We start from the raw sequence: 17,352 nt of genomic DNA, 5'->3' as shown, positions 1-17,352 counted from the left end.
TTAGAAATATTCTCTAGTTCTGGCTCCGACTTCCTTATTAGTTCTGCTCCCTGTTGGCCATCAGTATTTCAGCTATGTATGACCTGTTCCTTATGGCTCTGCAAAGTTACACCATTGGTGGTATGGTTCAGTTCCCTTTTTTGACCACGGTTTCTGGTATTGTCTTGGGTGCATCTTAACTCTTGGTGCATCATAATAGCACCTGTACTCTTTTTGGGATGGTATGTTTCATGTATTTGTGAGATTTTCAGATGCTGAAGTAAGAGGGACCCTATATATTCCTGACACAGGTGAAAATGGGCTCCCTTCAGAGGTAATAAATGTAAAGGATATAATCTGAAAGGGATGGGGGTATGGTGTGTGTATTCCTGGAGTCCCTTGTCTCTGCTGCATTCTAAGAGGTTCTGCAGGATTTGAGCACGTTTTGTAAATATGGATCATTGCCGTAGTCCATTTTAGATGATCAAGCACCCTTATCAGCCCCAAATTTTCAGGGAACAACCCTTCAGCAGATCCAGTGGTGTTCTTGATTAATTCAACTCACACAGCACACAAGTGCCAGAAGGAACTTGGTCAAATGAAAGTCTTTTTCATTATTCCTTTTTCCTCTCGCAACAAAGCTGGCAGGGCAACTGCCCAGCACGTGTGAATCAATGTATTCATAGTTCTGGGAAGTCATTTCTTTCTGTTATTATTTTTATCATTAGAAACTGTTGGTTAATTAGGCTGAAATACAGAGTGGACAAAGGAACCAGAAGGGTGTGTTGTGACTTTACGCAGAGCAATCTGGGTGCTGTTCCCAGGGAGAGATTAGCAGCTCTCTTGCTGAGAGATTCTGGTGCGTAGCCAGCTCTGCACAGCCAGTACCGCATGCAGCCACCTCTGGAGTGGAGTGAAAGTGCATTTAGGAGAGGAGGCCAGGACACGTCTCTATTCTTATAAGTCACATGAACTGTAATGCCAGACAGAATTTATCTGTCGTGTGTCACGGAATTCAAGAAACTATTACAGGATTTAAAAATAAAAAAAAATAATAAAAAAATCTTTGCTAAGATTTGAGCCTTACTAAAAGTGTTAGAAATATCAGACTTACACAACAGAATAACCCTGCTCTGCATCATTTGACAACACTTCTTCCTTCCATGATTTAGTTTTTTAAAAACTGCTACCAACCAACCGTTTTTTTTTTGAGTACATAGGATCCAGTGTATTCCACCGAACTTGTGTTTGGTGCCAGGCTACAAGGTCACTTCATAAAAACAGGGCACTGTCTCTATCATAACCTAGACCTATTTGCAATTCACCCCTTTCACCTTGGCTGCAAAGCTGTTTGTTCTCGTCATGACATAAGCTGAATATTTATAATAATGAGCCTTTATTGAACGGTGATGTCCAAACTCATGGTATTACTTGCAGCAACACTTGGGGTAATGAAGAGTTCAATATTATCAGTCACAGACTTGGTTTTCATAGCAGCGTACTGACTTTTGCTATGTAGAGAGACTAATGTAGCTGGACTGAAAAGGACTTTATAAACAGCAGTTTTGCTTAGGGCATCAGCTGTCAATCATTTACTGTGAGAGCTTGCAAATGAGGTTAGTGTGCTGGGTACGCATGTTATCTGTTGTTTAATCAAGTCCTTGATGCAATCTTCATGGTCCTTCTAGATTCCTGGAGGAGACTCTGGACAGGGATCTAAAACAATTGTCAAGAAGTGCACCTGGAATGACAAAGAGTGATAGAAAACTCTAGTCAGATGACATCCTTAGAGAGGTTAGCAAGCCTGACTTGGTGACAGATGAACTGGAGGGTGATGTCTGATTTCAAAGAGAATGACTTTTACATTTTTCTGTCTGACAAAATGAAGCCGAATGAACTGGAATTTATGAAAGATAATTTTTATAAAATTATTTTAATCCAAAATGAAGTTTCTCATTCTGTTAAGTAATATTTCAACAGTTTACACTGCAAATGGGCTCCTATTCAATTGCACTGCTAGGTCATTAATTAAAGTGTGATGACTTTTATAGTGTCTAAGTTGAAGAGTACCCATGTTACAGTGGCAGCTACTCCCTTCTTGGCCACTAGACCAATTGATCGCTTTATGATACAATCCTATGTTTTGTACCTGCTTGCTCAAGCCTGTCCATCTCCTGGTGAGGAGACAGCCTTCCTGTAACATTTTCTCTTCTACAAACAGATAAGGCAGCTGCTGTTGTACTGAAGGGCAAAGAAGCACCCAAGAAATTTGCAGATTGGGTCTTGTGAGGAGGGAGAGAGTGCAGCAGGAAAGTGGCAATTTCTCTCTGTTTATAAAAAGGGTCGAAGCCCTCTCTGTTCCTCCTGCTCTGATGCAATTTCTTGATGAGGTTTTACTTGGTTGCATGGCAAAACTCATCTTTTGGTCTTCAGTGAGGCCCCAGGACCCTGAATAGTAACAATCACTTTTTAAACTCAATCTTTAACGTAAAGCTGCTATTTTAAATGGGAAAGGACTACTTGTTGGGAAAGGAAAATGCATTTGGTCCCACTTGGACAACAACTCAGAGTTGTTGCATGCCTGGTGCAAGGGGAGTAACCAGGGGTGGTAACCTGTGCAGTCACTGGCAACCAGGGAATTGGTGGTCTCTGCCCAGTTTCAGTGGACAGGTGTCGTTTCCACACGGTGAAAAAAAATGATCCTCCGAAGCAGGCACTAATTGGCCCCCTTGTTGGCAATCTCAGCAGAGATGCCAGAGTGAATGGGCATGAAATCCCACTCAAACCCTTCGTGGTTTTCTCCTCAGGTCAAGGTTGAGGTGCTTTGGCAGAGAAGTGTGAGGAAGGCTGACACTGCTGCTGTCAGTCTCCAGGTCTGTCAAGCTGCCACTTTTTTTAAACACTGAAACACAGGGGTTTGAGCTTTTAAGATGCGTGCTTATTATCGTGTTAAACTTTGTGCTTTCAGAAGTGTTGTCCTTTGGAGGGGTTATAAATGCCAGTGAACAAGGGAAATTTCTAACGTGTTCCTAAGGTAATACTTACAGCAATTTATTACTTACATAGCCCACCATCATCCTCTACACAAAGTAAAGGAGATCTCACTCCTTTAGATGTGCTCCATGTGATCCAGAAGAGTTTGGGCCTACGAGTTATGCTTTTTTTAATAGATGCCTTATAGGATGCGATAATTTATCATCAAAATAGAAATTTCATCAAATACATTACTTCAGCATCAACTATATCAAAGGCAGGAGCTTTTTAAGGCAGTACGATGATTTTAGGGAACCTAATTCAAGATACTTGAAAGTTTGTGAATGACAGTGTTGATCTATACAAGGATGTTTATGTAAAAAAGACTCACTGATTCTTTAATGCACACAAATGGTTTGGAAGGGATGAAGATTTTTAAAACTCTTCCAGAAGATTGTGTTGCAGCATCCCCTGGCACTGCACGAAGGCTTTGGTTCAGTCCTGTGTTTACACAAAAGCTAACAAGGGAGTCTATAGGGACAGCACACAGAGCAGTCAGTCAGCAGGACCTATGACACCAGCTTTTGCAGGGCTTGCTTTCATCCCTGCACGTTATTTCTTAGAAAAGACAAACAATCCATTAAAAATTGTAAGCATCATGACTACTTTTCTGTTTTCTGAAAGCTTCTGTAGTGAGACTTACAGTCACCACTAATGCTGTTTTAGTATGAATTTCTGTCCCAGACACTGAAGGCTCTTTACTTGCTGTTGGATTTTTTTTTTTTTTTTTTTTTTGGACTAATGTTTTGCAAAACCACAGAAGGTATTAGTTCAGCTGAGAACAGGTAATGTTGCAGAGGGAACCGGTTTCATTGTCATTTTCCTCCTTAATGTTCTTTAAAGCTTTTGTGCTGCAAGTAGCTCAAATAAGCACTCCGCTCCAGGATTTGTGCCGGACAACAGGTTTTCCCAAACTTTATTGCTCTTGTTAAAAGAGCTATACGCTATCTATATTGAATGTTTTCCTGCAGATTTTGATCGTGTGTTTTTATACTCTTTATCTAAAATAGGTTATGGGAAACAATTGAGATGGGGGTCTACCTAAGGAGATGCTGCGTATGTTCAGATTTTGGTGCTTACAGGTCTGCTGTGCCTCTTTCCACTGGAACATTAGTGATACAAATGAAATAAGCCTCAAAGCTGCAGCAAGCCGCTTACAAGCTGCACCTGTGCACAGCTGAGTTCAGGACAGCAGAGGAAGCAAACCAGGCACACAGACTTGTCTTTCTTTCCAACTTTCCTTCTGTTTCTTTTTACCTGGCTCTCCTAGCAGCCAAAATCACATTACTCGACGTTGGGAATCTGCTGAAACCCCAGCAAAGAAATTCTGCATTACAAGTGGGCAAATAGCTGAATGTGGCCACAAGAACAAATCCCTGGACTTGGAGAGAGGGAAAGGCTTTAAGTGGGAGCAGCTGCTACTGTGTCCGCTCCGAGGGGTTATACTTCATAAGGAAGTTTAAGAAGGTTAGAGTTCAGGCAAGAGTGACAGAAAGAATTACCTGAATGGAAACCTGGTTTGGAATGCGGGAGTAAAGAATCTTAATACATTTTATTCACCAAAGAGAAGGCTAAACAGTGATAAAAATATCTACAGGGAAAAAATACAAACAGTAACATGAGCAAAAAGTTACAAAAGAGTACAGGGCTGGAAAGCAATGCTTGACTAATTCATACTAGATATAAGGCACATTTTTATCAGGGAGGCTAATTAACTGTTGAACAACTTACAGGCTGAAGTGGTTTCTCTGTTACTGGAAAATATTGCATGTTGTGCTGTAAGATATGCTCCAGTTTCATCATGCCTTTTGGATTCAAAAAGGGAGATAATAGGGATTCAGACAGTATGGAAGATATGAAAATAAGTGATAACACTGCTGCTTGTCTACTGTTAAAAATATATAAAGTTTATCAAGTCTGATTTGCACAATACATATTTTTTTCTTCAAGAATTATTATCAGAAGCAACAATTTCCTTTTTTGTTGTTTTTACATTTTTTGTTTTGTTTTATTACATACACAGTGTTTCTACTAATCCGAAATAACACAACTTTTAAAAAAAAGAATTATTAAAGAGCTGACCTCTTTTAATGCCAAACGGTTTTAAGGCATCCAAAATGGAGAGAAGATGATTCTATTCTGGGATGTTTAAGTAGCAAATGTCTCAGCCTTTTTACAGTGAAGTACAAAAGCCACCAATATGTATTTGTATGTGTAATACAATATAAATACTGACATGTTAGAGAAAATACCAGTAGATCAAGGTAACATAAAACAAATTCAAAGTACAATTCTGAAATTAAGCAATTCCTAAATATAAAGTATTCCAAAGTAAATTTTTATTGTGCCTTTTTTTCCTGATGAATTTTTTTCACTAAAATCCACATATTTTTTTCTATTTGTGTCAAGATGGGTATGTTTGTAGGAGTACCTACATAACAGCTGTAAGCGTGACCTTTTTTTGCATTTGGAATGGTGAGATCTGCATCCCAAGGATTCAAATGTCTTTGTTTCTCGCTTGAAATCACTTGTACTGTAGATATAATCACACTTGGATGTCTTATATTCTTGTTTAGGTTTGTCAATTGTTAAATTTAATTAACAGCAGTTTTGAAAAAGAGGAAAAAAGATGAAATGCTAGATTAAAAAAGGCAAACGCTAGAAACTGTGATTGCAAGGCTATAACCAGGTGAATTTAAATAAAGGCCAATTAGGCAGCCCCAGAGGAGGGGTTTAAGGGGATAGGTATCATCCTGCTTGGTCAGAAGACAAGCAATAGATGGTTCAAGTGCTCCAGGCTGTGATCCATTAAATGAATGCCCCTGTAGTGGTATAACTGCCAATACATGTCCTCAAAGATGTATTTCCTCTGAGCTTCATCTTTTATGTAATTTACTGGGGGGTTCATACTTTTTGTATGTAAAGTCTCTCTCTGTTCTTCTCTTTGGGCTCAGATGTTTGATCAATTTACCATGCATTAGACAGGCTGTGGTCGTCGCCTTCACTTTGGTTTTAATTAATGTGCTTTTACCTTATTTATCATATCAGAGGTACCTATCTGGTCAAGTACGACCCAGTAGCAACACTAAGGCTCATTTACTCCTGTTCTAAGTTGAGCAGTGGACTGGTGCATTGTAGAACTTCTGTAATCTGTGCTTTGGTCAGAAGCATCTGAGGATGTTGTCTAGAAGGTCAGTGAATGTGATTTATAAGTAGGTGTGACTGCCAGTTACTTGAACTGTGAAACTGTGTGAGTACATCTTTCTATTAGCTCTGATAAAACGAATAATTCAGGTTAAAAAAAAAAAAGAAAGGTAAGGTTTACTGGTGATCAGTAAGCATTTAAGTAAAATTAAATTTCTATTGATTTAAACAGAAAGGAGATAGAAGTGATATGAATTACATAAGGAAGTATAATAGGAATTCCACAGCTGCATTAATTTTATGTACTGGTAAATGTATGAAATATAATTTTATTATACAGTGCTGCTGGGTATAGCACCATGAATAAACTCTCTTCTGCTGCAATGCTTACACGACTATGCCAGTTGATACATGTTTAGGGTTTATTTTGTTTGTTTGCCTTTTAGTGTCACCTCATTCGCTCTTGTCTTTCCCCTCCCTTCATGTTTGCTTTGCCCCTGTTGCATCTGGTTGTAACCCAAAGTGTAAATTATCTGAGGTAAGAGGCCATCCGTTTAGTAAGTGTATGTGTAGTGGCTGATACAGTGGCATACCACAAAAATTATATCAGTCATGTTGGAGTCCGAGGGACTGCTAACGGAGCTCTGCCTAGGGAGGAAGGTTTGTAGCATTAGGTTGTTACTATCCAGCAGAATCCGTAGCAGCTGGGAAGGAGCAGCAGATATATGGTAAATATTGCCTGGAGCATACAGCTTTGGTTGAAAGGGTCAGGATGGGGAAAGGTAACCAGGCAGGCCTTTTCATAAAGGTCTTGACTTTTGCAATCCCATTTGGGGAAGGAGGTGGCTTTGCTTAAGGTAGAGGATGGATTTGGAAACCGACGTAGCTGAGAGTTAGAGAAGCTGTGCCTCTAACCCTATACCACTGAAGTCAGTGGAATATTTACCTCTAGCATCTGCCGATGACCTTATGGATCAGGTCCCATGGGAGCAGTGCCACCTCGCTCCTTCTCACTGTATGGTTTGTGACAGATAGTGTGAGCTCCTGCACGCCTAGATCACGTGGGACTGTTCCTTTAGATAGTAAAAGTGTCACAGATGTAGCCTTGAATGGTGACATATAACTGAACTGCTGCAAAACTGTGAATTAAGTTGGGAACTTGGAACTTTTCCTCATTTAAGGAACCATGAGAGAGAACAGGGCAGGGACCGAGCAAAGTCAGTGTCCTAAGTGTTGAGAGAGAGAGTTTCTGAGGCATGGGAAAATCAAAAGATAAAAATATCCTTGGGAAGGAGCACTTACAGCACTGGGGGCTGCAAGAAAATAAAGGTGGAGGAAGTTTCTAGAGAAAGCATCCTTTAAAAGTACTACAGTTTTTGATGTGATAAACATCATTCAAAGCAAACAGAACAGCTGCAAAATATAAAAATCACTTGAAAGTTCATTGATTTTGCAGTAAAACTGTAAGTACTTCACTTTATAATAATTGTTCCTCTCATGCTCTCAAATCTTGTACTTGAGCTACAAGAGTATTCAGGTCAGGGTTGCATTCAGAAAATAGGCACAAAAAGACAATGAAGCTCAACTAGAGAGATACTTTAATCATGAGCTAATTTACAAACCAAAGCAAAACAAAATCATTTTTTGTCTAAGATTATTAGAAGATGCTAATTCTCTGCCTAAAATTATCTTTTTTCGTAACCTAAAAAAAATAAAACCCCAACTCTTATCTTCCTAATTAAATTTCGTGACTTGGCTTACATGGTTGGTTGGACTTCTTTTTTTTTCTTGTCTGGAGACAATGTGCATGTGTTATTCAAATATGAGCTACTCGGTAGTATAAACTCATATAAACATTGTCCTGATGGTACTAAACTAATGATAGTGCTCTTTGTAATAATTTTCTCTTGGCTCGTAGCTATGTTTAAAATAAGTGAGCAGCTTTTATGGAAGAGAGACACATGTGAAAATAGAGCCCTGCTAAGTGTATGCAGCCTTGTAAAATTTGTAAGAGACTTAAAAAAACAAAACAAAACCAACAAAACCCCCCCTAACCTAGCAATTTAAAGCAATGTTGGGTAGCAAGAACATTTCTGTGATCATATGATAAGGACACTTAACATCAGAGCTAGGCAAGGGACGAATAGAGAGTGTTCATTTGAATTAAAAATGTGAATATATCCTTTTATCCTTTGTTATCTGTAATAATTTGTATTTTCTGGAAATGTTTACCAGAGCTCTTTTTTTTTTTTTTTTTTTTAAAGAATCACGACAGTGGCTCTGTGTATGTGTGTGCACAAATACTTACACACAGTCACTTGCAAACACTTTATATGAATAAACTGAAGTATTTTGATGTACGGTTTGCATTAGCATTGTCTTCGGATATCATTGCATAGCCATCTTAAAGGCTCTCTAGAGCCTTTATGCACATCTTCTAGCCTATTAGTAGTTTGTCTAATAAATGAGTCTTTGGCTTAAGGGGCTATTCATGTACTTAGTTTAGATACGGGCTTGAGAACATGACTGAATTTGGTCTTGTGGGGTTGGACATCATCCAATCTGGGACAGTCATGACATCATCTACTTTAGGAGACCCTTATGCGCAATGAGCAATGGGGTATGGAAAGTTAGTGGGCTAGCTGAATGCACTGTGTACAGGATGAAATACTTTGTATGAAGTATTAGCCAAATCCGCGGCACTTCACCCCTCCCAGTTCATGAACACCTGAATGTGCTGGCAAGCAGAGAAAAATATGGGTGACATGACTGCCAGAATTTGTTTAGTTTCTAAGCACTTTCAAGTTTTTTAAATCATACAGCCCAATAGCTGCGTGGGTTTTTCTATGATTTAAGATCCTTGATGGTGTTCAGTTCTGTCCGAAGTATGTAGCTATACACTAAGCAATGATATACATTTTAAATCTTTCATATTAGCAAAGTTCAAACATTAATAATATAGCCCTTCATTTCAAAAGACTATGCTTGCACCAAGGCAAATGTCAGCAAAGGTACAGACCTATTAGTATTATTTTTTTTGATACCTCATGGCATCTTTTGTGAAGCAGCTCATTTTGGTTTGTCCTGCTCTTTGTTTACAGACTATGTAGTCTGTGCCTCCTGCAGCACTGGTGCTCTCGGTACGATATCTCCTTCTTTCCATCACCCAGGGCAAAGATGGACCTAGACCTTGTACCAGCTGCCTGAGCTGTGGTTGCTGGGGAGTCCTCCAGCTTTGTCTTCTCCAATTCGTTCTGACTGCTGTGCTGCCGGCCAGGCCTGCTGGTGCACCGAACAGATGCCCCACCTTGAAGACTCTTTCTTGCCTGCTCCCCTTTAGTTTGCTTGTTAATTGGAGCTCTCTGGATGTTCTTGTTTAAGCAAGCGCTCCCTAGGTCACCGATTGTGTCCTCTTTCCACATTTCTGGTCAGTTCTTCTAACCATCTGAGTCTGATCACCGTGATGTACTCAGTAAAATACATCTCTCATTGCTGCTGTCAGCAGTCTGCAGTCCTATCATTGCCGATTTGTCAGGTTTCCCAGGAGCCAAGGCAGCCATGAATTTCCAGTATTTTTTTAATGTTCCTATGTGTACATTAGACAAGCCAACAGTGCAAGTGAGAGTACCAAGTGTTGAAGTGTTACTATTGACTGTTGGAAAACTCAAACCCTCTGTTTTGCTTCTTGCCATTTTGACCTCACAGTGATGTGCTGTGCACCAAGTTTCAGAAGTGAAAGGTTGTGATAGACCTAACCTTTGCAAAAACGTATTTAATATAATACTGTTAAATCTGTGTGAGCCTGTGGTTTTATGCAGAGAAGACAAAGGACTGGGACTACTATACAAGGTCATGTGTTTATACATCCATTTTTTCAAGGTCTATCTGCAAACATTTCAGGGCAAGTTTAAATGATGCTGCTAAGCCAATCTTGCCATCTCTTTTATGAAGCAAGGGATTTGACTGCTATCAACTAGCGTAAAACTACTCTGCATTGGGAATGGCAAAATACTGCCTGGTCTGCAATGAAATCAGAGCAGCAGATTTTTGAGTACGAGTGTGCTGTCACTTTTGATTCTGGAAGCTTTCTAATTTCTCCTCCCTCTTATCCACATGTTTGAGTTCCTCTTAACATAAGTATTTGTACTTTAAGGGTTTTTTCCCTTTTAATTTGGTCTTAGAATCTGAAATATTGAGTAATGCCAGTGCAAGAACATCTCTTAATGCACTCTTGATTCTACTGACAGTCAGTGCATCATACAGATGGCATAGCTAACTATACCACATTGAAGTTATTCCACTAGACGTATGGCCTGTATCTACATTGTTCCTCATCTTTGTCTTGGCACTAAAGAAATCAATTGCACCAAACCCTCTGAAGGGCTCAGACAGCCCTTCCTGCTGCAAGAGGAAGATCGGATTTGTAGGCAATGCCAAGGCCTGGGCTGATTCTGTAATGATGTCCCTCAAAGGACAGATGAAGCGTAGAGGAGCCTTCTCTGCGCAGGAATGGTGTTCTTGGGTGCCTCTAAAAGCACAAGACCATCTCAGAGCTTTCTCCAGCTATCCCAGTGCAGCTGTGAAAGAACCAACTCCAGATTAACAGCCTGGGCAGTGAGTAAATCTGGCCTCAAAGCCATTGATAAAACACAAGTGGCCGCTAAAATCTCACTTACCTTGTAATGGCATAGCGGGACACCAAGCTGATTGATGAAGAGACTAAAACATCTACAACATGTGTCATTTCCATGTTAATCTCATACTCCAGTAGGCCTTCAGCTTTTTTTTCATGAAGGGCAGGTACTGTAGATCGGACTGTCCAGAAGCTGTATTAGGTACCTCTCTCTTCAGGGCTGAGATGTGGTTACAGTTGGCTCAGTATTTGTGTTGTAAGCCATTTTATGAGACTGTCAGCAGAATTACTCCTCTCCAATTTAAGGAAATGTTGGCTTTCCTTTTTCTAAATTTAAAGGGATAATGCAGCTGCTTATTCTGTATTCTGGAACATAACCAGTCTTTTGAGGTTTGGGAAAACTTGATGAAGCCAATGCATGAAATCAAAAGGTCTGTGTTGTAGTATCTCTGATGAGAAGTTATTAAGATTCAGTGATTAATCATTTTGTAACTTTTTGACTTAACCGACACTGTTTTCTGCTGTATTTATTTTTGGATCGCTTGTAATTCACAACTGGGTAGGGTTTGGTTCATTAAATTGCAAAAGTTTTCAAGCCAATGCTTACATTGTCCATCAATATCTTGGCAGAATTATCCACGATTCTCCTTAATTGAGGGAAGCGGTGAGAATGGACATCCAATTAGGGCATTCATTGTCTCAAACATCCATTCCTGTTTACGCTTCTTGGAAGCTTTCTCAATGTGCTGTGTTGTACTGGCCTGAGAATCACACTGGTCCTGACCTACTTGGCCTGTTAATCTCCCTCATCCTCTGTCTGTCCCTTTGTCAGACTTTTGTAGTCCGGGATTCTGGGACAAAATATGTAGATGTCTTTGTCCTTTGGATATTCCTTGAAATGCCAAGTTTCTGGGCGCTCTAAAACCAGTGAGCTTAATAGGTGAGAGAAAAACAGAGCCTCTTGCAGTTATTTCCCATGACAGAAAATTCTGCTTCATGAGGTATTTCTGGAGCACCCTGATGGCGTGCCCCAAACGCACAATGCAGTGCACTGTAGAGATTACCTTACTGCTTGTGGTGCAGCAGCCAGTGTGCCTTTTTTTCCCTAAATGTTGAATTGTGTCTCAGGCAGGGTGGCTTTGCACTGAGCTGCGTGTGACAGTGCTGCTGTGCACTGTGGGGATCCCCGAGGACCCTTAGGAACTAAGGATTGACCCTTAGTCAGTTGTTGATCACTCACAGCAACCAAACAGGCTGGTGGCCAGAACAGCATCTCACACCATGAGTTCACCAGGATGTAGGGGTGGACGTAGACCTGCCCTCCACACAGCTGCCCGTCCCAAGAAGAGTGTGTGGTTGGCTGGGCCTGTCCCCTCCTCAGGTGTGACCTTTTCTATACTAGAATTAATGTAATGATTCTGGTATGCCTGCTTTTAACAATTACATTGCTGTCATGGCACCCTGGCTCCTGAGAGGATGGGGCTGGGGAGCTCCTTCTGCCTTGGCCACATTTGCCATTGCTAAAATCAACGTTATGTCCTTTACCATAGGTGTCTAGTCTGCTTATTCATCAAGATTCACAAGTTAACAAGATTCAAGACTATATATTCCTTTAATAATAATAATTATGCCCCCCTCCTCCCCCCCGTGCTAATTTCTGGGCACCTAATGAAATCACAGCAGCCTGGCATTGCAGGGGTGAGGGGTGTTAAACTGCACGAGCTTGAGGCCCCACACTGGAGACAGCCTGAATGACCATGGCACAAGCACTGCCTAAGTAGAGCCCTATGGCAAATCAAAACATTGAAAAAGTAGGTTTGACACCATCTTAGGTTTGCATCCTGTGATTTGGGGTATTTTGCTGGTGTTAAAATACCCAACATACACTCAGACTAGATCCTAGCCCTGTACAAGTCAAGACAGATTTGGCCTAACGATGAAAACCCAACTATCTACGCATAACCTTGTGTTTGAAAATGTGACTGCAGTGTTCCTCTGTGTAGCTATATAAGTGTATTTTATAAATGCGTCCATTTGAAATGTCCTTCTTAAGTATAACGAGAGTCCTATAGTTAAGGGATCTTGGTTTAAGGGAGGAGGGTTGATTAGAAATAATAATAAATTCCTTAGAATATGTGGCAATGCCACATTCAATCTGGTAAACCTCTTATGTCTCACAACCCGATCATGAATTTTCTGTGTCAGTGGGTGTGTAATCACTCTTAATACAATGATTTACAGTTTGTGTGCAGACAACAGATAGATACACTCAAATTAGGAAGGACTATCCAGAAAATGTTATATTTATAATTAAATAACATTCCAACATTGTACATGCAGTGAGAATGAAATCTGTTAGAAGTCAGGAAAATGTAGCAGTAATTTTCATCTGGAAATCTGTATCATTAAGGAATTGTCCAAGATTAGACCCCTACAAGCATTAGCTTGTGAACACTGGGGAAAAAAAAAAAAAGAGCAACAGCTTTAAGCATTAATGTGGTTAATCCCACAGCGTAGCACTTGGTTAGAGTCAGGATTTGGAATTATAGCTCAAATGGTGATATTTCAAGGGGAAGGTCAGTTTGAATCAGTGATAATACTTTGCGTTTTTACAGTGCCTTCTGAATAAGAACCTCAGAGGGGTTTATAGACATTAGTGAATTAAGGTTCTCAGATCTCTGCCAAGACTGCAGTTTTATCCCTGTTTTATAGAGGGGAAAAACCGAGTCACGAAGAATTTAAGTAGCCCTGCTGTAACAGCCAAGGGTGGTGCTGTGCGAGGTGCTCCTGGATCAACACATCCCTCTGTAGGGAAGCACGGGCATGACTGCGAGAGCGGGACATGCCACTGCTAGCAGCAGGGATACCGTGAAGGGGAACCTCAGGAGGATGAGTTTGGTGCTGGCATTTTGTTGCTAAGAGCAGTTTATTTCATCTTGTTATCTTGTGATGTGTTTTACTGCAGCTCCTCAATATGGGCTTCTTACAGCACTTGCCATTCATGGTAGCTGTGCTGTTCCATGCTGCGCTCTGTCCTGGGAGAGCCCCCTTAACTTCTACTCAGCAACGCTTTCTAAAAGAGATCTTTAACTATTAGAATTAGGTGGGAGACAGGTTTTCCTGTGTTCTTTGCTGGGGGGAGGGGGGCGGTAACGGAAATCTGTGCCGGACAGAAGTGCTGTTCTTACACAGCAGGAAGCAAGGGTAGGAATAAAGGATACCGACAAGCATCCCGCCTCAGAGTTCCATATTTCATTTTGGATATTGCTTCCAGTATGTGGCTTACAACACAACTTATTGTTCAGAGTGAGACTCAATTGAAATCAATTGCTAATTAAATTTATGTCTAAATTAATAAATCACAACTATTCAGATCATGTTCATATGAATAATTTCTATTATGGTGAACATAATTATTAGATTCAGCATTTAATGAACCATATTGTTCGATGAAATTCTTGTGACAATTGGGACTAATAGAATATGTTAACCTTTATTCGCCTCAGCTTGACACCACATTAGACCATGAATTAATATATAAGTGCCTAGAAGAGTTTCATAATTAAGTAGCCATTGGCCTGTCGGATGAGTTACTTATCCCGTGTCCTTTCTTTAGAAAGCAGCATTTGAAGCAAACCAATAAAGGTCTGTGAAATGCGAACAGGGTGTTCTGTTCTTTGTTGTCCCTCCGCCTGTGCGAGTAGCGTCCTGGACAGTTTGTGTGCGTGCTGGTGAGATTCAATTACATGCGTTACCTCCCACAAACACTTCAGCTCAGCCTCCTTCTTCCCCTCCCCCTGCCACAACCTTGAAAGAAGGAAGAGCTGGGAGCTTCCAGTCTCTGTGGATCTTAAATATATGCAGGTCCTAAAAAATTACTGTGTACTAAGAAAATATTGTCCAGAAGTGCATGTATACAGATGACCTGTCACAAGTAAATACCTGTGTTTAACTACCGTTGCCTATTTTGCCACTTAACGACGTTGCAGAGGAGAAAGCCTGGAAACAGTTTCTCTTTGGAAAGCTAGAAGGCAAAAAAAAAGGACTAGATAAGAGGGAACCCAGGGGCTTCAAGTCCTCTAACTGCTTTGCAAATAGGTTTACAGGGAAGGGAAAGGCTGGTACACCGGAAGCCATGTCCCTGTGATACACAGCTCTATGCTATCCCGTGGGCTTAACGAATAGAGTTTAAGCCCGCACAGCCCAATGGAAAGATTTTAAACCCCACATGCCATGTACTAAGGGACTTTGATTAAGGACTTTAATGTGTCTTGTTCCACTCTGAGGAAGGTAATCCCTGGCACTGAACAACTAAAAGACATTTAGTAACTACAAAGATATTTCCAAGTGCAAACCCTTATGTTCTGGAAAAAACCAAAATGGCAACAACAAAAACTGCTGAAGAAAATGAAGCAAAAGCACTGAGCTTTGCAACCTAGAAAATGAAAGCTAGGAGTCTGCTTAACTTGATCAATTTAAATTACGCTTCTGCAGTATGCCCCAGTTTCCATCTTGCACGTCGGGCTCCCATGTGTGAGTTTATCTGCTGAGACCCACCTTTCTCAAAATTTAAAGGTTTCCATAAGACTTTCCAACAAATGCTATTGCTGCTCTTATTTAAAATAACAACAAGTGGGACAAGGTTATCATTACAGGCCCATTTTTATAGCTGGAGGATCAAAGTATTAAGGGGCTGCTCACATGTAATAGAAGTTTAAGTGAGATGTAAACAACTCAGGATCTGGGGAAATGTTCTCCATTGTTCTCCTTTGCAGACTGCCAACAAATTAGCAAGAAAACAAGACATATGCTTATTTATTTCTAGATTCTTTTTGCTAGCCCAGATATATATGAGTAGCAATATTTCATGGCAGTTGCTTGTATTCTATAGCAGCAAGTAATAAGACCCCAAGAAAATGATTTGCTAAGTAGAAGGAAGAAAGGCCAAACTTGTTAAGGAAATAATGTTACTTTCAAGGTTCTCAGGGGATATTAGAAACAATGGGGAGTAAAAAAAATATTAGAATTGCATTTGAAAGGTACTTGACATTTTCTACCTCTAACGGCCCAAACAGCATTACTACAAAATGCTGTGATGTTATTCTATTGGCAAGACTACAAAAGGGAGCAGGCCTAGGAGATGCCAGCTATTCATTTTATTAAGAACTCAAAGAAGAGAAAAATGAATAGGTAAATTAAATCATAATAAGAGCTGAAGAAATAGCAATGCATTTAGTTATTAAAGCTCATTTAATAGTGGGACTTTCATAATTAAAGTGACTTACCCAGCAGCAAGCAAGAATGCAGCGCCACGGCATGTAGGTTGTGTAAAAGTCTTCATGGACATGCCATGCTCTTTGCTCAGACTTGTCCACATAGAAGATGGAAGCTTCCTACTTGTATCTGTTAAATAGTTTCTTTGTCTCCTCTGTTTTTGCAGTTTCTCCGCTTTAGTGCCACAGCTTCTGATTCCGATTAGTATTGCTTCATTCATGAGCTTCTACAAGGTCAGCAGCAGGTGAGCAAACACCATTTAAAACCAATTCTGGTAATGGGGGGTAGCAGAGAGTAGTATGGTGGTGTCCTTTCTTAGATGAGTTTAAACAAAGATTGTGAAAATAAGGGCTCGGCTATGTGTACCAATGCAAACAGCTGTGCTTCTTTAAGGAATCCTGTCCCATCTCCTGGTGAAACAGAGGATTTCACACCACCCTGCTCTGTTCCCAAATTAATGCTGGTGTCTTAATAGCAAGTCTGTCTTTATGTGTAATTTCAGGCTTTGGAGTAAGGTGGGCAGAAAGTGGTGATTGTGCGCTGTAGGGTTGGTTTTTTGTTGGAGGTTTTTTGTCTTTTTTTTTTTTTTTAACCTTTACTTATCAGTACCTTTCCTTTGGAGTCCAGGGCTGGTAAGTGAAGTAAGACAGGTGTCAGTTAATTTCTTTGGCCAGACTCAGTTTGATGCAGATACCATGTTTTGGTGTGAAGAGCAAGGGTTTACCCCAGAGCAATCTGCAATCCAGGTAGAAGCAAGGCAGAAGGGGGGTATGACATAGAAAGCAAGCTGCCCTCATCCTCGTACACCTTCCATTGGCCTGAGGTGTCAGGCTGGGTGTGTGGCAGGGGTGACTGCACGCCGTGAGAAGCAGTGAAATAACTTCCCAAAGTCAGGGAGAGCAGGGTAGAAAACTGACTTGCTGAGTCGCAATCTGCTTTTGGCAGAAAAGAGATACACAGCACCCCTTGCACAGAGCAGATTGTACAGTTACCTTTTAGCCCTTTAGCTAGTTGTTGACAGAGTTTGTTCTGTTCACGCTGCAATACAGGGACATTAGCTCATCATTTCCTTTAATGTTAAATCTAGAAGTTCGAAAATAAAAGGTAAATGCAAGGATTTAATAAATATATTATTATTAATTAGTTATATCAAATGTATCTGTTATATAATACAATATGAAATGAATTTACAATACAGATGTCTCTGCACAGTCCTGGAGATTTGCATTTCCACCTTTTCCGCAGGAGGTAGCCTGACTTTCAGGACAAATATTAGTCATTAATGCTGA

The sequence above is a fragment of the Chroicocephalus ridibundus genome, chromosome 3 (assembly GCF_963924245.1).
Source record: "Chroicocephalus ridibundus chromosome 3, bChrRid1.1, whole genome shotgun sequence".
NCBI classification, from domain to species: Eukaryota; Metazoa; Chordata; class Aves; order Charadriiformes; family Laridae; genus Chroicocephalus; species Chroicocephalus ridibundus.
This window is presented reverse-complemented; position numbering follows the sequence as displayed.